Source organism: Anolis sagrei, chromosome 2, assembly GCF_037176765.1.
Source record: "Anolis sagrei isolate rAnoSag1 chromosome 2, rAnoSag1.mat, whole genome shotgun sequence".
NCBI classification, from domain to species: Eukaryota; Metazoa; Chordata; class Lepidosauria; order Squamata; family Dactyloidae; genus Anolis; species Anolis sagrei.
The window spans coordinates 154,745,626-154,768,518 of record NC_090022.1 but is presented as its reverse complement, the minus strand read 5'-3'; the positions used below and the strand labels follow the sequence as shown (position 1 = coordinate 154,768,518).

The 22,893-nt window shown below is 41.2% G+C and overlaps 1 protein-coding gene across 1 annotated transcript in view; it reads left to right on the top strand.

Moving 5' to 3' along the window:
- The first annotated feature begins 2,462 nt into the window (after window positions 1-2,462).
- Window positions 2,463-22,893, top strand: part of PCGF3 (polycomb group ring finger 3) — a 71,210-nt gene continuing 50,779 nt past the window's right edge. The window contains exon 1 of the mRNA XM_060763723.2: window positions 2,463-2,783. The gene's annotated coding sequence lies outside the window, so the exon portion shown is untranslated. The remainder of the gene's footprint in view (window positions 2,784-22,893) is intronic.

Sequence of the window (22,893 nt, the reverse complement as noted above, 5' to 3'; positions counted from 1 at the left end):
AACATGTGCTCCTTGTGCTCCTTCAGTGCCCGTTCTACAGGGATATACATACCAGGCTTATCTTACCTCTGATATACAAGCACCTAGGCCATTCAGGACAATTTTATACCTCCATGCTACTTTCAGATATTAATTCAGCTACAACCTACAATGTTGCAAAGTTCTGTGCAGCAGCATACAAAATCCGTCAGGGGGTGACTAGTCCCAAAAGTTAACTGTGTGTCCAGTAATCTTCTTCTCGGAATCTACAATTTGGTGATGGATCTGGGCATTGTATGTTTTTACCCTGTTTCCCCTTCCTTTCCGCTCCCTCACCCATATTGTGTTTCAGTAGTTATATTTATATTTTTAATGTACCAAACATACCAAGTTTGTATGAAAGGATGACCCAAACAACTACCGTCCGGTCAGCCTCACGTCGATACCAGGCAAGATTCTGGAAAAGATTAAGTGGTCTGCAAACACTTAGAAACAAATGCGGTCATCGCTAATAGTCAACATGGATTTATCAAAAACAAGTCATGCCAGACTAAACTGATCTCTTTTTTCGATAGAGTTACAAGCTGGGTAGATGCGGGGAATGCCGTGGATTTCAGTAAGGCCTTCGACAAGGTCCCCCATGACCTTCTGGCAAGGAAACTAGTCCAATGTGGGCTAGGCAAAACTATGGTGAGGTGGATCTGTAATTGGTTAAATGGACGAACCCAGAGGGTGCTCACTAATGCTTCCTCTTCATCTTGGAAAGAAGTGACGAGCGGAGTGCCGCAGGGTTCCGTCCTGGGCCCGGTCCTGTTCAACATCTTTATTAATGACTTAGATGAAGGGCTAGAAGGCAGGATCATCAAGTTTGCAGACGACACCAAATTGGGAGGGATAGCCAATACTCCAGATGACAGGAGCAGGATTCAAAACGATCTTGACAGATTAGAGAGATGGGCCAAAACTAACAAAATGAAGTTCAACAGTGACAAATGCAAGATACTCCACTTTGGCAGGAAAAACGAAATGCAAAGATATAGAATGGGGGACAATGCCTGGCTCGAGAGCAGTACGTGTGAAAAAGATCTTGGAGTCCTTGTGGACAAGTTAAACATGAGCCAACAATGTGATGTGGCGGCAAAAAAAGCCAATGGGATTTTGGCCTGTATCAATAGGAGCATAGTGTCTAGATCTAGGGAAGTAATGCTACCCCTCTGTTCTGCTTTGGTTAGACCACATCTGGAATATTGTGTCCAATTCTGGGCACCACAATTCAAGAGAGATATTGACAAGCTGGAATGTGTCCAGAGGAGGGCGACTAAAATGATCAAGGGTCTGGAGAACAAGCCCTATGAGGAGCGGCTTAAGGAGCTGGGCATGTTTAGCCTGAAGGAGAGAAGACTGAGAGGAGATATGATAACTATGTATAAATATGTGAGAGGAAGCCACAGGGAGGAGGGAGCAAGCTTGTTTTCTGCTTCCTTGGAGACTAGGACGCGGAACAATGGCTTCAAACTACAAGAAAGGAGATTCCATCTGAACATGAGGAAGAACTTCCTGACTGTGAGAGCCGTTCAGCAGCGGAACTCTCTGCCCCGGAGTGAGGTGGAGGCTCCTTCTTTGGAAGCTTTTAAACAGAGGCTGGATGGCCATCTGTCAGGGGTGCTTTGAATGCAATATTCCTTCTTCTTGACAGGGGGTTGGACTGGATGGCCCATGAGGTCTCTTCCAACTCTTTGATTCTATGATTCTATGAAAATGTGACTCTATTTCCTGTGCTGGTCAATGACTGAAATAAATGATTTGATTTGCTTGTGTTGTGAGGCCAAGGTCATCCATGTCTCTACAGTGAGTTCCACTGTTGAACATCTCTCACGGTGAGCAAGTTCCACCTGAACATGTGAACCCATTTCTCTAGACGTGGTACCCAAGCTATATGTGAATACCTGAAATCCCTCCTTGCTGAATTCATGGACCACCTTGGGGTAAGTAAACAGGAGGGTGATTTCCTGAGGAGATTTCCCCCTCACCCCTTAGCCTTCCCTGGGGCCAGCGCGAGGGCTGACAAGGTCGAGGGGGTCAGCAGAGGCCTCAGGCTCAGCCATTGGTGAGACCCTCTCGCAGAGGGCGCGTGGGGAGACTATTGGGAGAGGCACCTGGGCCAGGAGCTGCGGGCCGTTGCCTTGGGAACGGAGGGGGCGCGAGAGGGGTGTGTGCGCGTGAGTGAGTGAGTGTGTGCGCGCGACGAGGGAGGGGGCCGGGCAGAGGACGCCTTTCTTTCTTTCCTTCCTGGGGACTTTTGCCCCTTTCTGGACGTCAACTGCCCCAGTTAGGCACCTCCTCCCTCCATCTCAATCTCTCTCTCTCTCCCTGAGGTGATGGTGGGGAGAGGGTTGAAAAAGGGGAGGAGGGGGAGAGGGAGAGGGAGGAGGAGGAGGCCGGGTTGGCTCGGCTCGTCCCCACCGCGCATGCTCCGGGGCTCGCGGCGCCCCCGCTCGGGCGCGCTCGGCTCCGCTCGGCTATTTCCGCCTCTTTGTTGTACTAACTCCCGACCGGAATAATTTCTCCCCCTTCCCTTCACCTTCTTCGGGGTCTTGAAGGATGGTTATTTATTTATTTCGAGACAGGAAGAATTAAAGGGAAAAAGGGGGGAATACATCTCCCCTTCCGGAATTGCCCCCTCCCTCCGAGTGTGAGGGGGAAGCGGGCTCTCCTCTCCCTCTCTCAGTCACCCACCCACCCGCGTGGCCGGCGCCGTCCTCGCTGCTGCTTCTGCTTCCTCCTCCTCCTCCTCTCCCAGCCAGGTCAGTGTCTTCTCCTCCTCCTCCTCCTTCTCCTCGCCGCCTTCCCTTCAGACCCACCACCGAGGCCTCCCTCCCCCCCTCTCTCCCTCTCCCCCTCCTTTCTGCCTGCCTTTGGGCCAAAGAGGGTGGTGGGTGGAAGGAGCAGAAGGGGAAGGAAGGAGGAGGTGCTCCTGAGGCGCCCCCTCCACCTCCTGGGTGGCGGCTGAGGCGCTGGGGGTGAACCTGTGAGGTAAAATGGGGGGCCTTTTTGCTTGGGAGGGAGCCCAGTGGGCCGACACCCCCTTTCCCCTTCCTCTCAGGTATCTAAGACATGGAGGGGTATGACTATGGGTTGGAAGGGTGCCTCTGGGTCTCCCTCCCTCTCTGACTCTAACTTTCTGTGATTGCTGCTGACAATCCCCTCAAGGGGAAAGGGGGTCCCTGAGCCTCAGTTGGAGACTTTCCTCCCTCTTCCTTGAGACACAGGAAAAAGAAGAAGCTTGCAATCCTACTTCAGTGAATTTCTCCTCCTCCAGCTCAAGGTTTTGGGGTGCTCTTGTCTCTTCTTCCAGGAATGCCTCCCTATCCTCCACCTGACTCTTTAACTTGGGAGGTGAGGGTGGGATCAGGATCAAGGCAATATTTAATTCTTGCTTTTCAAGGCAAGGTAGGAAAGAGTCCTGAAAAAGACTTTAGGAGTCTCTCCTTTAAGACTTTAAGAACTCCCTCCTGCCTTGTCTTGAAAAGCAAGAATTAAATATTGCCTTGATCCTGATCCCACCATCACCTCCCAAGTTAAAGAGTCAGGGCAAGGTAAGAAAGTGTCCTTAAAAAGACTTTAGGACTCTCTCCTTTAAGACTTTTAAGAGCGTCCTCCTGCCTTGTCTTGAAAAGCTAGGATTAAATGTTGCCTTAATTCCCCACCTATAATGATGATGACAATAATAATAATGATAATAATAATAATAATAATAATGAAAACTTTATTTGTATTCTGCCCTGTCTCCCCAAGGGGACTCAAGGCGGATTCCAATATTGTCTCTTCTAGGAATGCCTCCCTATCCTCCACCTGACTCTTTTAACTTGGGAAGTGTGAGGCTCAAGCAATATTTAATCCTTGCTTTTCAGGGCAAAGTAGGAAGGAGTCCTTAAGGGACTTTGGGACTCTCTCCTTTAAGACTTTTAAGGACTTCCTCCTGCCTTGTCCTGGAAAGCTAGGATTAAATGTTGTCTTGATTCCTCACCTATAAAAATAACAATAAAACTTTATTTGTATTCCGCCCTGTCTCCCAGAGGGGACTCAGGGCGGATTCCAACATTGTCTCTTTCAGGAATGCCTCTCTATCCTCCACCTGACTCTTTAACTTGGGAGGTGAGGGTGGGATCAGGATGAAGGCAATATTTAATTCTTGCTTTTCAAGGAAAGAGTCCTTAAAAGGACTTTAGGACTCTCTCCTTTAAGACTTAAGGACTCCCAACTGCCTTGTCTTGAAAAGCTAAGATTAAATGTTGCTTCAGTTCCCCACCTATAATAATAATAATGATGATGATAATAGCAACAATAAAACTTTATTTGTATTCCGCCCTGTCTCCCCGAGGGGACTCAAGGCGGATTCCAATATTGTCCCTTCTAGGAATGCCTCCCTGTCCTCCACCTGACTCGTTTAACTTGGGAAATATGGGGATCAAGCAATATTCAATCCTTGCTTTTCAAGGCAAGGTAGGAAGGAGTCCTTATAGGACTTTGGGCTCTCTTCTTTAAGACTTTTAAGGACTTCCTCCTGCCTTGTCTTGGAAAGCTAGGATTAAATGTTGTCTTGATTCCTCACCTATAATAATAACAATAACACTTTATTTGTGTTCTGCCCTATCTCCCAGAGGGGACTCAAGGCAGATTCCAATATTGTCTCTTCTAGGAATGCCTCCCTGTCCTCCACCTGACTCTTTAACTTGGGAGGTTAGGGTGGGATCAGGATCAAGGTAATAGTTAATTCTTGATTTTCAAGGCAAGGCAATAAAGAGTCCTTAAAAAGAGTTCCAACAGACCCCCTACCTCTGAGGATGCTTGCCATAGATGCAGGCGAAATGTCAGGAGAGAATGACTCTAGAACATGGCCATATAGCCCGAAAAAACCTTCAACAACCCAGTGATTCCGGCCATGAAAGCCTTCGACAATACATAGTCCTTAAAAAGACTTTAGGCGTCTCTCCTTTAAGACTTTAAGGACTCCCTCCTGCCTTGTCTTGAAAAGCTAAGATTAAATGTTGCCTCAGTTCCCCACCTATAATGATGATGAAGATAATAATAATAATAATAATAATAATAATAATAATAATATACTTATTTGTATTCTGCCTTGTCTCCCTGAGGGGACTCAAGGCGGATTCCAATATTGTCTCTTCTAGGAATGCTTCCCTATCCTCCACCTGACTCTTTTAACTTGTGAAGTGTGGGGATCAAGCAATATTTAATCCTTGTTTTTCAAGGCAAAGTAGAAAGGAGTCCTTAAAGGACTTTAGGGCTCTCTCCTTTAAGACTTTTAAGGACTTCCTCCTGCCTTGTCTTGGAAAGCTGGGATTAAATGTTGTCTTGATGCCTCACCTATAATAATAACAATAAAACTTTATTTGTATTCCGCCCTGACTCCCAGAGGGGACTCAGGGCGAATTCCAACATTGTCTCTTCCAGGAATGCCTCTCTATCCTCCACCTGACTCTTTAACTTGGGAGGTGAGGGTGGGATCAGGATCAAGGCAATATTTAATTCTTGCTTTTAAAGGCAAGGTAAGAAAAATCCTTAAAAAGACTTTAGGACTCTCTCCTTTAAGACTTTAAGAACTCCCTCCTGCCTTGTCTTGAAAAGCTAGGATTAAAGGTTGCCTTAATTCCCCACCTATAATGATGATGATGACAATAATAATAATAATAATAATAATAATAATAATGAAAACTTTATTTGTATTCTGCCCTGTCTCCCCAAGGGGACTCAAGGCGGATTCCAATATTGTCTCTTCTAGGAATGCCTCCCTATCCTCCACCTGACTCTTTAACTTGGGAAGTGTGAGGATCAAGCAATATTTAATCCTTGCTTTTCAGGGCAAAGTAGGAAGGAGTCCTTAAAGGACTTTGGGACTCTCTCCTTTAAGACTTTTAAGGACTTCCTCCTGCCTTGTCTTGAAAAGGTAGGATTAAATTGTTCCTCAATTCTCCACCTATGATGATGATGATGATGATGATGATAAAAACTTTATTTGTATCCTGCCCTGTCTCCCCAGGGGACTCAAGGCGGATTCCAATATTATCCCTTCTAGGAATGCCTCCTCGTCCTCTACCTAACTCTTTTAACTTGGGAAGTATGGGGATCAAACAATATTTAATCCTTACTTTTCAAGGCAAGGTAGGAAGGAGTCCTTAAAGGACTTTGGGACTCTCTCCTTGGAGACTTTTAAGAACTTCCACCTGCCTTGTCTTGGAAAGCTAGGATTAAATGTTGCCTCAGTTCCCCACCTGTAGTAATAACAATAAAACTTTATTTGTATTCCGCCCTGTCTCCCAGAGGGGACTCAGGACGAATTCCAACATTGTCTCTTCCAGAAATGCCTCTATCCTCCACCTGACTCTTTAACTTGGGAGGTGAGGGTGGGATCAGGATCAAGGCAATATTTAATTCAGGGCAAGGTAAGAAAGTGTCCTTAAAAAGACTTTAGGACTCTCTCCTTTAAGACTTAAGGACTCCCAACTGCCTTGTCTTGAAAAGCTAGGATTAAATGTTGCCTCAATTCCCCACCTATAATAATAATAATAATAATAATAATAATAATAATGTCAATAAAATAATAATACATTTATTTGTATTCCACCCTATTTCCCCAAGGGGACTAAGGGTGGATTCCAACATAACAACGGCAAACATTCAATGCCTTTGTAAAACAAACAATTGCTGACATATAATCCCAGAGAAATCCCACATATGAAAATAACATTAAAAACCTAACACTTCCCAAGCTAAAAGAGTTCTCACATGGTGTTTACCTCAGTATTGCCTGCCACAAGTTGGGTTTTGTGTATGTATGCACTTTTAAAAGAGGGGGAGAAGTGTTTTTATTGAGTCTTGGCTCATTTGGAGTATTGACTAACTTGCAGCTTTGCCCACATTGGAACTGTGGGGACTTGGAAAAGTGTTCATGGCCTCAGGTTTCTCTGTGTTGTAACATTCTGAATTCTGTAACTCTTGAGTTCATAATTCTCAGAATTTACCCTGAAGAAAACTCACTTCTAAGAATCAGCTAAATGCTCTTGTATAGTGGACTGGTTTTTACCATTTCTCTTGGCTGGGGGGGGGGGGGGGGGAGCCATGAGAGAAAGTGATAAAACACAGAGGTGAGAATAACTAATGAACTTTGTTTCAGAAACTGTTTTGACTGGTTCTGTTTTTTTCTAAGGCTCCTTCTACACAGCTAAATAAAATCCCACATTATCTGCTTTGAACTGGGATGTATGGCAGTCTGGACTCAGATAACCCACTTCAAAGCAGATATTGTAGGTTATTCTGCCTTGATATTCTGGGTTCTCACATGGCTGTATGGAAGGGCCCTAAAAAGAGCACCTTGCAACCAAATTAACTTAATGTGGTGGTAACATGGTTTACCTGAGAGTAACTCACTGTGTGTGTTGTAAGCTGGAGAGTTTGTTTTCTAGTTATGGGATGTGGTTGCTGAAAAGACAAAATGTTATTGCCATTTCATTCTTGAAATGGAAAAAATCCTTTTATGTTGACATTTAAATTTTGCACTATTGTGGTAAATACACATTTTCACAACTAATTACATGTGTACTCTGTGTTTCATATGCTTTAGATAAATTGTTCCACATCCTTCTATAAATACTGATATATATTTCATATAATAAATGTATTGTCGTACAGAAAATGTGAACTTTGTTGAGAAACTACTAAGAATAATTTTTGTTTTAATATGTTCTTTTTAATGAATTGCCAAACTATATTGCTGCTTATCCCTAAAATGTGTATTTTAAGTCAATACATTAAAATTAAACATACATATTGGCTTATGCATTGACTTAAATATACATTTTAGGGATAAGCAGCAATATAAAGTTTGACATCTTTATAAAAGGAACATATAAATAAATCTTATGTTTAGTAGTTTCATGAAAAGCAATTTTTAGTAGCTTTAAATTCTTCCTACTAATACACTAGTACTAATTCTACCTTTCCCTTACACCTGATTTGCAAGTTTTATTTCACTTGTGACCTGTGATGATTTGTTTGACTGAAAGATTTACCATGTAGTAATTGCTGATAGTTGTTGTTCGTCGTAAGGTAATTTTATCATTAGAAGTAGAATGACATTCACATTTACAAGGTGGGCCAAAAGGGCTTAAGTATTTGATAACTCATTTAGTTTTTGTTTTTAATTTGCAATACCATAGCATCTTATACAGTAGATATAGAAAATAAGTTCTACAGTATATATGAAGGAGACTTTGGCGTAGCTTTTTGGAATCTTGTAATGTGGTCTTAAGTGTTTGGTAAAAAGGGTCAGATACAGTCTTGCAACTAAATTTAATCTATATTGCAGCGATATAAGAAATTACCCAATTGAGGACTTTTCAAACTTTGTGCTCTGTCTACATGGCCCAGCTTGTCTATTGTTTCCTCTATACATTTCAAAGTATTCAGGCCCTTGGTCTAGAAAGTAAGGTAATTCATGTGGAATACTGGCCAGGTTGGGTGTTCTGATCTATTACACACTGTGAGAATACTCGGTTGAACATCCTCATATGTATGTCTATGCCAGGGAGAAGTGGCCTTGAGTTGCTTGAAAGGCAGCTCAAGGCCACTTCTCCCTGGCATAGACAGACATGTGAGGATGTTCAACCGAGTATTCTTAAACCGAGTTTCTCAATCTTTTTCTGATTGAGAAACTTCTGATAAGGCTGTAAAAAAAATTAAGGCTCCTCACCTGTATGTGGTACACTCATCCACTTGTGCTCACTGTCTGATGCAAAAGAAGATCTCTGGAATTCTTTTCTGACTAGAATCAAGGAGCTCAAAGCAGTCAAATTTCATTGTTTAAGTCTCAGATAGTAGTGTGGAAATGCTTTTTGAAACCATTGCAAGTTTTATGCTAACTTAATTTTCAGGTATTTTTGTCTGCTTGAAGATAAATGCAGTATACTTCCAAAGAAGGCTTAATTTACTTATGTAAGGCTCTGTCACATTTTCAACATAGAAATCCTACTTGGGCATTGTGGCTAGTAGATGGCATTAAAGTATATATTCTTAGCTAGTGAAACTAAATTATAAGTGCTTTAAAATTTGATTGTCATGCTGGTTCTCATTGTTGCACGAGGTATAAATATGTGAGAGGAAGCCACAGGGAGGAGGGAGCAAGCTTGTTTTCTGCTTCCTTGGAGACTAGGACACGGAACAATGGCTTCAAACTACAAGAAAGGAGATTCCATCTGAACATTAGGAAGAACTTCCTGACTGTGAGAGCCGTTCAGCAGTGGAACTCTCTGCCCCGGAGTGTGGTGGAGGCTCCTTCCTTGGAAGCTTTTAAGCAGAGGCTGGATGGCCATCTGTCAGGGGTGATTTGAATGCAATATTCCTGCTTCTTGGCAGGGGGTTGGACTGGATGGCCCATGAGGTCTCTTCCAACTCTTTGATTCTATGATTCTATGATTCTATGATTCTAGGTGCTCCATATGGGTGTTTGAATATTGACTAGCTTTGAAGAGTACAGAGAATGGTTTGTACTCTAGTGGCCATAGGGACATCTGTCATAGATAAGGGAAGTTCTGTACTCTAATGCTGTATATGAACCGAACTCCCATTACAACCAGTTCCAGTTCAGACATATAGCCTTGTTCGGATTTAGATGACTGTATGGTATCTAGACACTGGGCGATGTGTTACATAGCCTAGGCCTTCTTAATGTTGCGTCTAGCCCATTTCTATCAGACTTCATTTCTGTTTACGTTTTGTCTGTGAAAGGCACTTATAGGGACTAATTGTTAGTATAGTTTTCATATTACGTTTCTCTTCTGGCACATTGTCTTGAGAGCTGACATGTGGCATCTTCCTAGTGTAACTATCCTTGTCTTAAATAATGGAGCTGTTTTTCTACTTGCTTGTTCATAGGATTGGAGTTCAGGGACATTGCTTTTCTGTGAAGCAGTCTTGTTCAACGTGAGAATATAGCCATACCTCAGTTAACAAAACCTCTTACAAAAAAGCCCCCATCTTTTACAAAGTCTTTTTATGGAATTCCACCTCCCCCCTTCTTGTCTACTGTCTAACTGGACTTTTTTGCAGCATGACATTGGGAGTATGATAAAATCAGGGCTGAAGAAATACCGGCTTTCAGTGTTGGGCTGCAGTGGTATGTCTGCAATAAACAATGAGACAAAATATGGTCCAAAAAAGAATGAGATTCTATTCTAGGTTATTATTTTGTAACAGTGTGTATGTACGTACAATAGGCAAGGTAAACAGCTGTCTCCAGAACCACTTACTGAGGAAAAAAGAAAGAAAAGGGAAAGAGGATTAGGTTGCCTCATTAGCTACTCTGGCATATTGAAAAAGCATAGATCTATAGAAATCATAAGAAAACTGAAGGATCTTGAGAAAAAAACCATCATCCTGAGATACATTTTGGAAGAGGCTTTCCAGTGGCTTCTAAAAGATTTAAAATATTTTGTTTCCATTTACAAGGCTTACCTAACCTGGTTTTTTCATTTCACATGCGGGTAATGCTAGTTTTGAATAAAAAGTTATATTCAAATAAATATAAAATTATATTCAAATAAATATAAACTTTATAAAGAATATAAAGTTAAATATAAACATGTTGAACTACTATTTCTTTTTTGTGGTGTAGGAACCTGTTCCTATTCTTTCCTATGTCATTTCTGCCTCTGGTATAAAATTTTCTGTTGGAAAAGTCAAGCCTAGGACTACACATCTACTTTGTTTGTCAAGGCACACTGAAATGTTGAAACAGGGAGACAATTAGCTTGAATAGAAATATTAAAGTGCTATTTTATTTTTTCTAACTTTCAATGAAATAATTATGCCCATTTTTGCAAAACTTATCCCTAAAATTTGGAATGACAACAATCCCGTAATTCCATATTTTAAATGATATTGTAATTTTATGTCACATGTTTTTCTATTGCTCACATCCATATAGTGTTTATGTGTGGGTAAATTAACAGGTAAAATTAAAATAAAACCCGCACAAGCTCTGCTGTTTAGAATGTCATTTTCCCATTTCTTTTAAGTATCTCATTTTTACGTCCTCCCAACAGATAATCTTATAACCTGACCTTAAAAAACTTTCCTGGACTTCCACCACTTCAGGCTGTTGCTGGTAGTGGGGAAGTAATGCTTGAATGCTTCCTCAGGAATAAGAGTTGACTTACACTTTATGTCGAATTAAATGGTAGAACTATGGACAGTGTCATTTCAGACTCCCTATGAGAAGACTGCATTTTTTTTATTCCTGTTTTCAAAGTTAAGGCCAACTTTCTAACAGCACCTATGAATGAGTTGGGAGGGAAACTCTAATTATATTTTTGGAACTTTGAGAAGTTTTTTCAAAAATAATTGCTTAGTATGTAATGTATTCCAAATAAAAGAAAGGGTGTTCATACATATTTCAGCTTGACGTGGTCATCTCCCATAATATTGTCATCTCCCATAATATTTTGGCCAATTTTGAATTTAATATAAACCACTGGAAGCAAAACTTTGGTGTTAAACTGTAGTAGCTGTAAATATAAAATGATTGCTATTCAACGAAGTACAATTGTTATCTTCCCAGAATATTCAGATATTAAAACTCACTTTAAAAGTGATACTTTAAAACAAACACACACACAGAAAACACTTCTAAACATGAGATAGCTTGTAAATCTTGGAATAGATAAGGCATTTGTATTACTCAGTGTTTCAAATGTTTACATAAAAGTAGTTAATAAATAGAGACTTATTTTAAAATAATTAAAATAAAGAGTCTAAAACTACATATGTGCATAGAATCAAGTCTGCATTCTTGCCAATTCCCTGGCCTGTCATCCTAGAGGCAAAAGTATCCCAAAGTAAGGGCAAAAGATGCAGTGTCTGTATACACAATGGTCTGATACCACTTAATACTTTGGTTTTGAGTTGGGGCAGCCATGCAGAAAAGTTCACTGCAATATATATAGTTGTATACATGACTATACTGTACATTTATTTCCATGTGCATGGATATACACACATTGCATCTTGGTCCCTCTGTGGAAATGTTTTCCATGTAGGATTGTCTTGAATGTAGAGGCCTGAGATTTGACACTTGACAGCTTTTACAGCAATATGCCCAAAGTCAAGAGCAAGGTATAAGGAGATGCCACTCCACTGTACTCTAGGATATAGATGTTATCTATGTCCCTGATGCTTCAGGGTAGTTTTGTCTCAGGCTAATGATCTGTGAAGTTGGCAGATGTATATGCCTGGTTCTTTTTATTTTTAAATTTTATATATTAATCATTGGGTCTAAATATCCTATAGCAGGTGTCCTCAAACTTTTTAAGGTAAGGGCTGGTTCACAGTCCCCCAAACCGTTGGAGGTTGGACTATAGTTTGAAAATAAATAACCCCCATGAATGAATTTCTATGCACACTGCACATAACTTATTGGTAGTGAAAAAACATGGAAGAACAATATAATATTTAAAATAAAGAACAATTTTCACCAACGTAAATGTGCCAGTATTTCAGTGGGATGTGTGGGCCTGCTTTTGGCTGATGAGGTAGTCAAATTGATTGGGATTGTTGTTGTTGTGTGCCTTCAAGTTGTTTCAGACGTAGGGTGACCCTAAATCTAAAGTTTAGGTTGGGGCCCAGGTAAATCACTTTAGAGGACCGCATTAGGTCAGCAGGCCTTTGTTTGGGGACCCTAACCCTAAAGGCATTAGATCCTCTCTGATCTTGGAAGCTAGGCAGGTCAACTCTGGTTAGAACTTTTCACAAGATTTCCAGAGACTGTTTTTTCAATGGAAAGAATTAGCAAAATGACCTCCGAATATTCCTTGCCTAAGAAAACCAGGTGAAATTCATGGAGTCATAATCTGTTGACAGGTTGCATGAGATTGTGCTTATGCATGCATGCACATTGATAAAATAAATTTCTATAGGCTGTCTGAATATGTTTTCTTGTCCAAGTGTGCCATAATCTCCAGTGGTTTGTTCCACCCTTTTTATAAATGGGCTCACATTGGGTTGGGCATATTGAAGAACAAATAGTATCAACTGTGAATATTTAGTATATTTTGAAACTTTAAAAACACTAAATGATGTGTGTCAATTAGTAATATATTAAGTGGCCCTCCCAGCAATCCTAGCCTAGCCTGTTTGAGGAATGCCGGGAATTGCTGTTCAACAACATCTGGAGGACCACATTGTTCCCATGCCTCAATTAAATTATCATGAAAACATTATACTGTGGTATGATATTGTAGGATATAGCTGTCATGCCAGCTGTCACACATTGCTGTGTTTAACAGCTGCCTACCACTTCAGATGCATCTAAATGCTTGACCTAGCCATTGATATTACTTGAAATAAGTTCAATTTGCTAGTGTTTGATTTTAAAAAAACCTGAGACAATGCATCAGTCTGTGTACTTGAGCCTACAATAGGAACTGAGAAGAATGACTGAGAAGCTAATCTTCAAGTGCGTAAACATATGTCTGGTTTCTAGATGGGTTACCTAGTTAATGAGATGTAACTAACGGATGTTGCCCTCTCCCCATTCCCTTGAGAGCCAGCCACTGGTTAAAGAAGTTCCTTTCAGCTGGTTGTTGGGGCACAGAGAGGTCGGTCTTTCCACTCTTCCCCTATCAGTGAAGAAGCCTGAAAAAAAGACTTGTGACAGGGATCCTGCTTTTCAAGGTTGCAGTCTCACTTGCTGGAGAGAAGGGGTGGAAACATCATCCTTCTTGTTTCCTGATAACTAGCTGAACAGATCTCTTTCCTCTCTTTTCATTGCTGGATCTTAGGGTTGATTGGAGTGGCATTTACATAAGTTCACAGTAAGACTATGAAGGTCTAATCTATATGTTAGGAATCTGTAACTGCAATCTGTGCTGTGTGTACTGAGTATTATATAGAAGTGGAAAAAAATTCATGTTTAGCAATCCCATGTCATTGACTCTAAGCCACTGCTTTATAACATAATGCTTGAGGCTGTTTACTGAAAGACTCAATTTTGTATTAATCTTCCTCCTGTTCTTGAAAAGAGCTGCCTTCCTTTGTGTGACAGGAAAGCATAGCCACCTTGATGCTGACCTCTGCATTCTTAGTTCTCCACTTCCAGGGTATCCCTTTTAGAAAAGTAGTATCAGAGAGATATAACTTCACTTGGAAAATAGCATACTAAAATCAAATACGGAAAAGGTTATGTTTTTCTTTTGGAACTACTTTTAACATCCATTGCCTGCAAATAGCCACACCTGGGATCAGGAACATTCCTTGTGGGTGAGTCGCTTGCTAAATCTGCATATGCATAGGTTCATACCAACAGGTGGCTTGGTAAAACTCAGGAGAACATCCTACTTATCTTCAGGGCTGCACTTGATAGCAATGATTCTTAATTCAGAACTGAAGCAAACTACTGTTTTATCCTTAGAAAATTGCACATATGCCATATAATAAGGGATTTCAGTTCTCAAGTTAAGATCACAGAAAGTAGAGGTGTATGAATGTTTTAAGTGAAGTGTTCAGTTTGAGACATTTTTATAATCATGGCTTATTAAAAAAACAGACCATGTAAAATACATTGGTGATTTGTAAAGTAAAAGACCTATAGATTGCATTGTGCACTTTAGACAGGTTATTTACATACATGACAACTATGTGAATTCTGGGTACCAATCCTTCAAATGGAACAAATGCTGATTGTGAAAATAAAGCACTTTTTTCTCCCATGATACAACAGGATATAAGGATAAACACATTATTAAAAGATAGCCCATATGAACTTTTTATCTCTAGCAAGCAGCAGGCTGTTTTTGAGCTGTTATGGTGTGTGTGTTGCTATTTGAAGTGATTCTAGTTGATGATGTACCCTTACAGATGACATTGTCTGTATGGAAGGCCTTACCAGCTGGATTCACACTTTGATTTGGTTCATAACTTTGGTTTTTAGTTTCTTAATTTCAACCTTGGGGAATGTGGTTGTCTTTGAAAGAGGGGTTGATTCACTCATTGCTGAGGTGTGACAGATAGAATTGAGCATGTTTCCCATACTAGCTGATAACGTAAGCAGCTAAATTATCTGAGTTTTCATCATCATCTGTGAAAGGAGACAGTATGACTAACCTGTGTATGTAGTGCCTCCAGTGAGTAAGTCTAAGAGCAAATGATGATGTATAATTATGTGGCTTTAACTTAGATTTGTCAGATGTAGGAAACTGGTCCGTGTTGTGTATGAACCATAGAAATGGTATCTATGTAATATGAGCATAGGCCTAGTGTGAGATTAATTGCATTGCTCTTGGGGTTTTAGTAATTCTTCTGAACATAGTAGGAGAAATCCTAGGACCTCATCACTTGGCCGGCAATGCTGGCATTCCTCTTCAGGGTGAGGCATGGTGTCCCTGTCTTGCCTTGCCGGCCAGCAGGACACTCACATGCACAGAAGCAAGGAGCACGAGTAGTGCGCGCAGCTTCCCTCCATGGAGCTGGCATGGACCTGGCAACACAGGGAGCCTCTTGTGTTGCCAGCTCCATGGGGAAAATGGCATGCAGTATGTGTGCTCCTTGCTTTCCTCCATGTGATTGCTTTACTGGTTGGTGACATAAAAACCCCACGCCTCACTCTGAAGACGAGCGCCACCACCGGCCACCGCCAGCCGTGTGACGAGTTCCTTGGTATGCTGTTCTTGCAGAAAGGTTACTTGTGGGTTTTATTCCCTGTGACCATGGACAGTAAAGCTTTGCAAGACTTTTATTTTATTACTAGATGAAAAGCTGGCTTTTGAAATCTCAGTCTCTATAGAAACTCAATTTCTTCTTGTACAGAACTGTAAAGCAAAGCATTGTATCATTAAGCATGCAAATCTAAACTCCAGATTAGGAAAAGTTTTGTTTCAAAAGTTAGTTATAAACCTCTTAAGTAAATAATTAGTCTTAAGGAGTTATTGAATTGTTTTGGCATATTTTGTATGTGTAATTTCAGAAAGCAAAAGTGTGTTGTCCTGGAGTATGTGAGGATCACAGCTTACATGCAGTTCTCAGATCTCCCATCGAAGCTGCTTAGAAGGAGTTTGTAAACTACTTTTTCTGGCTTTGCACTGTAAACTTAGTTTACTAATGTTTACACCATTTCTAGGACCAAAGTTAAACAAGGATTTTTACAAAATGAACTTTTTTTTTAAAGAGAGCTACTTTTTGTCAATATCTATCATCGTTATCATAGGCTGTCACTCGTGTCCATGTATGATTGTCTTCCAAGTGTAGAGTCTTGATGGTGGGTGTGAAAATGACTGTAGAGGCCTATTCTGGATCTGCATGGTTTTTCTCAGTGAGGATATACATTTACTGATGGAAGGCAGTCCTAACAAGAGTTTGCTTGACACGCCTTCCTCTTAGCACATTTCTCCCTTTCACCTTCTATTTATGCCTCTTCAAAATCCACAACACTCTTGGTGATAACTGACCTCCAGTCTGAATGCTCGAGAGCCTGGACTTCCCAGTTCTCTTTGTTTGTGCCACATTTGTAAAGGTTGGCTTAAAGCCCATCTTTAAATGCATTGTCCCGACTTACTGAGTGATGGACTGTTGTGGCAAGGGTGTTCTCCCACCGGCCATGATGGTAGCAGGGGACTTTTTCTTCCCAGAAGACCCCTATGCTGTGGGAATTTTTCCCGCCTGTTGGCTGGCTGGCCAACCAGCGATCAGCCCTGCCTGGCCCTCTGATTGGCCAGGGCCAGCCTCCTCCTTCACATAGTAGCCCTTATATGGCTGCTGTGGGTACCCACAGGCACCGTGCCTGTTTCTACTTGCCTTCCCACCTGCCCTGCATGCTTGTTTGGTGTTTATATTTTGTTACCATTGGTTTGGTTATTGTTAACTCGTCACAACTCTGGTTGGCGTGTGGCATGGGCCCTGGATCTGGCTTCCTTCCCCACCTAGTGGATGAGGGGGGGGGGGCGCCTAGTGATTCCCAGGGGTGCCGAGTAACTCAGCCGGGTATTGTGCCAGTAGGACCCTGACATGTATAGCGGCATTAGTCAGCAGCGGGCTGACCGATCATGATCCAGAACCCATGCCTGACAGCCAACCCCTTAGTTCCTGTAATCAATAGACAAGTTGTGGCCATTTTCTACCCAGCTCTGTGTTCGTGTCTTCTTTGGCTCTGTCGGCGGGAGGGGTGTAGCCCATCCACACACAAACCTCTCTTACTTTGTCCATTGACATTCCGTTTCCCATCCTTGGCAGTGACGGGGGTCTTTTGAGAATAACATTTACCTTCAATTTGAAACACTGGATTCACATTAGTTCATCAAAAACATCTTATCAATATCGAAACTACTATGAATTTTCCTGATGGAAACTTAATTTTAGGGCTGTATCCCAAGTTTTTTTTTTAGAGAGAAAGAGGTTTTGCAGTAGTTACCTTCATACCTGACTGAATATTCCAGGGAGATCTCAGTTCAGAAGTTTGCTCTCTGTCAAAAAGCTGAAAAATTGTGTGGTGAAGATGTAATTGCAAGATAGAAGTGGCAGGTAGGAATAACTCTTAACTCGTCCGTTATCTGCTTCCCTGTGACAAGTGCAATATAAACTGAATGATAACTGAATGAAAAGCAGCTGCTAGTGGATGTGGGAATGACATGAGAGCCAGTGTTGTGTAGTAGATTGACTGTTGGACTAAGTTGCTGGAGATCAGGGTTCAAGTCCCTGACTCAGTCATGGAAATTCACTTGGTGATCTTGGGCAAGTCACACTCTCAGACTCAGAGGGACAAAATGCTTCTGTACAAATTCTGCCAAGAAAACCCTTGATAGCTTTACCTTAGGGTTCCATATGCCGGCGTCAGAAACACCTTGAAGACACACACCACCACCAACAACAACATCAATAACAAGAATGGCATGCACATCCCTTCCACAGTTGAAAATGGCATATTTCTCAAAGTTTCGGTTACCTGATCTTGGAAACATGTTGTTTTGGCCTGATTTCTATTGCAAGATCAAGTATGTTTGTGTTGTATATCTTGTCTTTCTCAGTGCTGTGATATGAGCAAATGACTTGAGTCAATTATTTTATCTAGTACTAGCCGTCCCCTGCCATGCATTGCTGTGGCCCAGTTTGTGTATATGTGTTTTGTGTGTGTATATGTGTTCTGTATATATATGTGTTTGCGTGTGTGTGTGTGTGTGTGTGTGTGTATATATATATATATATATATATATATGGTTTTGCGCATGCGTTGTAATGTAATTTTTTTTGGGGGGGTTGGCTTTTAAAGTCCCTTCTGCTGTGTTTATCAGTGTTTTTATGAGTGTTCTAGAACAGCTGTTCCAGGAGCTCCAATTTTATTTGCTTTGAATTAAATGTTTGTTTGCAATCCCAGGCTTGGGATTTTGCAGCAGGGTGGCTTCCTGTTATAGTTTGCAATCATAGGGCAAACCACTTGTCAATTGTAGTTAGGTTCCCTGGTCCCGTCCCTTTTTGAGTTTTTGGAAGGAATAGGAGGCAGTTTGGGTTCAGTCCACACAGAGCAGCTTTCCATACAGGACATGAAGCCAAGAGCTCCTGTAGAAAGCTTTGTCTTCTACGGCTTGTCCGGGGAGATATACAGCCTACAGCCTACAGCTTGGCCGGGGAGAAAAGGCCCCACAGCTTGGCTGTGGATTTTGCAACCTTACAGCTCCTTTGCTGAAGGACTTCAGCCAGCCATCACAGCAACCTGAATTCCTTCTTTTCCCCTGGAAGTCTACAAAGCTCTGCTTGGTAAGGGTCGCTCATGGAAGCCAGACGCAGTTGGTACCGGGTGCAGGGGCTCCACGCCAACAGAGGCAAGTACAGACTGCCCAGATTGGAAGTTAAGGATTTCCCCATTAGTTATTATACAGTTATGAAGATAGTGCCTGTTCCCAGTGAACAAGATTGCAAGAGCTTATAGACTGTTAAGAATGCTTTAAAGTACCTGTTTGTTTTTCATCAATAAAGAACTTTGTTGGACTTACTTTAAGCCCCTACAGAACTTTGTTTTGGGGAGGTCCAAGGGCCTTTAATCTGAGGCAGCCCCGGCATCCTGTTGGGCAGACAGAATTTATGTCCTGTCTACAGTCATATGCACAGGACCAGCGTGCGACAGCACAATGAGTGATGGTCACATGTTGGCCTGATAGGTGTCTTGTGTTCAAATTTGGTGTCAAGTTGTCCAGTGGTTTTTGAGTTCTTTTAATCCCACAAACGAGCATTACCTTTTTATTTATATAGATGAACTAATTTTAGCAGTTTTCTGATGAGCAATATAACTTCATTGTTGTGTATTCAGAACTACCTTAAATGCTTGGAGTTCATTTTATGCCCCCTAGTTTCCAAAGATGAAAGTGACTTGTTTCCAGAATTTTACTGTTATACTGTTGTGGACTGAATGTGTGGCAACCTGGAAATGTGCCAAACAATCATATTGACTAGTTTGCAAGTGCATTAATAATTTGGCATATAATTTGAATTCTATGAGAGGGAGGGCTTGTAAAGAGACTCCATAATCAAGATCTTACAGTGAGATTGCATTGCATAAATCTCTCCATGCAGAGTTGTACATTGTGCTGGGTGACCTCTGCATGGAATGTGTTTCACAGTGGAATGCACAGCCAGCAGTGTCAGCAGAGGTGGAGGTGTATGTATTGGTTGAGAGTATACATCTATATTTGCAATGTCATTGCATGCACAGTTCTGTTTCTGGAACTTAGAACTGAATGTAGACATTGTACATATATTGGACCAAAAATGTCCAATCCCTTCCTTTGTGGAACATGCATATGCGTTAGACACCAGTGGGATTGTATATCATGTGTTCCCAATTCCAGGGCTTATTTTTTGGGGGTGTGACAAATTAAGCTACCTGTTGGATGAATGTTGCTAAAAAGGTTCTTGACACTGTTCAGACTTAAATTTGTGTGAAGTGGAGCCCAGCACAATGTACAACTCTGCATGGAGAACAGCGAGAAAACTTAATAACTGAATATTCATTTACTAATTTTACATTAGTAATGATGCTTAAGTTTCATTTACAGATAGGGCTTGTGAATTGTATAAAGTTCTGGGTTCTACCGGCACTTTTTTTTGTTCCATCAGAAATTTATGAGGTCAGTTAAATTGGCTGAGTTATTGAATGAATGATTAGTATTGGCACATGACATATTTCAACAGAATATTTGCATGATGGAGTGAATGTCTTCATAAATGTACCAGCTGTGTATTTGGCAGTAGGTAACAGTGGTGTGTTAACAGGGACATGGCACAACAATCTCTCGTGCTTTTGACATATTCCTAATTAGGTGTGAAATGTTTGGTTCAGAGCATCACAGGGAATGAAATTTGTTTAGATTTCCTGCTAATGTTGTGTATTTACTCAGATAGGTAGTCTGCTAATACTGGAGATTATTCTGGATTGATATTGAGTAAACCTAGGCATTATTTAGTTTATGAAAAGGCTAAAAATTCATTTTCAGAAGCAGTATGTGTTGCTTGAAGCTAGTGAGCCTCAGCATTAAGGGAGAGGAGGAAAACTGAAATTAAGTTTGTTGTAGGCTTTGATCAGAGCAAAATGTTATCATGAATATAGAAGTACTGCTGAAAATACAAACCCAGTATTAAGTTTCCCCTGTTTTCCACAATATTACATACTTGTGGAAAATTCATTTTCCGTTTTCCTTCTCCCATGCATATTTCCAAGCACCTAGTATTGTGGAGCAATGCACAGCATGATGCCATCATGTTATGTTTTTTTATGACAGCTCCTTAAATACAGAGTTGAAAAAAGGTCCATTTTGTTGTTGTTTCGTGTTCTAACTTTCCAGTGTGATCTGTTTATGTCTATACAGAAGGAAGTCTATCTTTAGTCAGTTGATGCTAGATAGTGTATCTTATGGTAGCAGTCATATATATATCTTTTGTAATGAGCAGGAAGAAATTATTTTGTGTTTTCTAAAAGTGGCCAAAATGATTTTTGCTTACTCTTTTGCATTCTTACACCTTCTCTGGAAAAAGTTTGCTGCTGTGAGACAATTAGGTATTTAACTGGTAGCCATTTCCTGGCATGCAGAATATTGTACCTGTTAACTTTTCTCAACATGTAGTGGAGATCACAGCACTCATGTTATACTTACATTAATGTTTCTTACTGCATTCCTGTGAAATACAACAAATGTGCATGCTTAATTAAACTAGTAAACTAGTTGAGCAGCTCTGATTGAAATAGGGTTTTTAGGTAATTGTATATCATTTTCTATGGGTGAATGACTATTATTCTCACTTCACAGTTTACCAACTGTACTAGCAAAAACATTTCAACATAAAGGCTGGTGTCCTGTTAGTGGCTTACGCAGGCACAAGTCCAATTTGTCACTGAGGAGGTCAGAATTTTCTACCTCCTTTGTGCAATGGGCAAACCTCACTGAGGTTGAGTTTGGAAGTTCTGGTGGAACTTTACAATATGTTTTCTGATGCAGGTTCCTGGGGTTGTTCTAGAAAGGCCTTACTCAAAGTAGGACATAGGGCATTTGACTGTTTAAAAGATATAATCAGTACCTCATTTGTGGAGCAAGAACTTTGGAGTGCATACTAACAGTCAAAGACAGAAATTCCTGCTCTCTTGTTTGCTTAGTGCGTGTGTGCTGCTCAGTCACAGCTACGCTCAAATTCTGCATTTCTCCATTAGCTTCTTTTAGCATATTTCTTCTCTGTTGTGTGATTGAGAAAAAAAGCCTTTAAAGAATTAGACATTTGACTGACAGTTTGTGTATGTCATTTTATGTCTGAGAGCAGATGAGACCTGGAATATTAGGAAGTCTGCTGAGAAACAGAGAAGGGGGAAGGGAAGAGGAGGAATTTAAAGCAGGAGTGAGGTGGAGTGGAGTCAGCTTATTATGAGAAATCTGGAAACGGCAGGGGGATAGGTATAGAGGATGTGTGTGCGATTAGGAAATCTTTGTGCCTTATGGCTTGTGGGCACATTTCATGAGGAAAGAGTCAAGAAAAAAATACTCTCCTGTTGCCAGACCTGGATATCCATAAAATACTTATATTCTGAGCTGGCAGCTAGCCTCAACCCTGAACTCTCTAGTACTATGATACACAGTAAAAGTTTCAGGGGCTGAATGGAAATAGATAATATTTATTTTTTTCTCTTTTCATAAGCCATGCTGGTTGGAGCCCTGTACTTGGAGCAAGGGAGGGAGGAGGTATTTTTATTATGTACTAGCTGTACCCGCCATGCGTTACTGTGGCCAACCTTCCCTCGCTCCCTCCTTCTTTCCTCCCTCCCCCCTCCCTCCCTCCCTCCCTCCCTTCCTTTTTTCCTTTCATTCTCTCTTTTCTTCTCTTTCTCTTTCTCTTCCCTTTCTCCCCCCACCCTTTTCCCCTTCCTCTTTCTCCCCTTTCTTCCTTCTCTACCTATTCTTGGACTGCAACTCCTAGCAGTCCTCCTGATCGATCTGTTTACCTACCTATCTATCTCTGTCTAACCTATCTACTTTATCTATCTGGAAGATTGCTGGGAGTTGCAGTCAAGGAATAGGAAATTGGAAATATGTAGGGATTGGGATGCTCTCAAAGAAATTCAAGGAGAAGAAAGCTTGCATCTTGGAAACAGTGCATTTGGATCTTCCTCCTCTCCTTAAAGGGCCTGGTCTTGGGGATGCTGGGAGCTGTAGTCCAGAAGAGAGTTTGGATATGATTTTGTGTGTGGTGTTTGCCAGGTGGAGTCATTTTTGCACCTGTGCTGAAGTGTCTTTTTGCCTTTTTAGCTTTTAAGTCCCTTCTGCTGTGTTTTTCAGTGTTTTTATGAGTGTTGGTCACTTGTTGGCCTGATAGGTGTATTGT